The 1,071-nt window shown below is 47.8% G+C and overlaps 1 non-coding gene across 1 annotated transcript; it reads left to right on the top strand.

Annotated features, from left to right (window-relative positions):
* Positions 1–248: 248 nt before the first annotated feature.
* On the top strand, positions 249–371 carry LOC130024525 (small nucleolar RNA ACA64). The gene has a single exon (XR_008792601.1). It is a non-coding gene; the product is annotated as a small nucleolar RNA ACA64 (small nucleolar RNA).
* Positions 372–1,071: the final 700 nt, after the last annotated feature.

Genomic DNA, 1,071 nt, shown 5'->3' with positions numbered 1-1,071 from the left:
ATTTTAGCCAGAGTTTTGTTTTGGGGTTTTGGGCTTGGTTTTCTGTTTTGTTTGTTTGGGTTTGTTTTGTTGGTTTCTTTTGGGGGGTGGGCATGAAAAAATTTTTCACCTATCCCCCAAAACATGAAGACATTAATTTTAAAAGACAGATGCAATTTTAAAAGACCTCTGTTTATGTAATGTTTGGTTGAATGGTCAGGATAGGAAAACAACCCAATGCCCAGTGGATCAAGAAGCTGTGATCCAACCCCAACTGAGAGTCACCAGCAACCTTGCCTGTAGCCGTGGGTTTCCGTGCCCAGACCCAGCGGGGCCTCAGCTCACTGCCCACTCTCCAGAGTGGAATGGGGAAAACAAGGTTCCTGGCACGTCAGAGCTCCCAAGATCTGCCTACATCTCTCGCCTTGGGCCCCTCTCCTACCCACAGGGCCCTGGGGTCCCTAGAATCTTTCTCATTAGGATGTGCCATTTACCCTTGACTGCATTGATTTTTTTTTACAAAGATAATCCACCATACTCAAAATACAATCAAAACATTACCACATGGCCTTTCTTATTCCCGTCAATGCTGGTGAAAATCAGGCACGTTAAACATTATTGTGTTAAAACGAAAGAGGGACAGGGGCTGGGGAGGTGAGTCAACGGGCTGGAGCGCACGTCCTCATGCAGATCCTGGGGCTCAATGGCCCAGAGCTACAGCAGAGACCCCCAGTACTGTGCCAGGAGTAGCCTCGGTATACAGTCAGGTGTGTATCCCCCCGAAAAGAAACTTACTAATAAAGAAATCTTAAAGTTGATTTATTCCAGGGAAAAGTAGACATCAATTATATGCTAATTTGAGGGATTGAAAACGTCTGTCTGGAATGTTGTGTGGACACAAGGAAAACGCCCTCATGTCTGTTTCTGCCAAGGGCAGGGCCTGGGTGCAAGCACTGGGCAGGGCCCCCTTTCCTCATGGAGCCCAGCCCCGCTGGCTCTTCCTGGATCTCCCCATCAGCCTCTTATCTCCCATCACCAGTCCTGACTGGAGACAAGAAAAAACGGTTCACACCTGGAAACACATGGTCTTAC

The sequence above is a fragment of the Sorex fumeus genome, unplaced genomic scaffold (assembly GCF_029834395.1).
Source record: "Sorex fumeus unplaced genomic scaffold, SorFum_2.1 ptg000028l, whole genome shotgun sequence".
Lineage (NCBI taxonomy): Eukaryota > Metazoa > Chordata > Mammalia > Eulipotyphla > Soricidae > Sorex > Sorex fumeus.
This window is presented reverse-complemented; position numbering and strand designations above follow the sequence as displayed.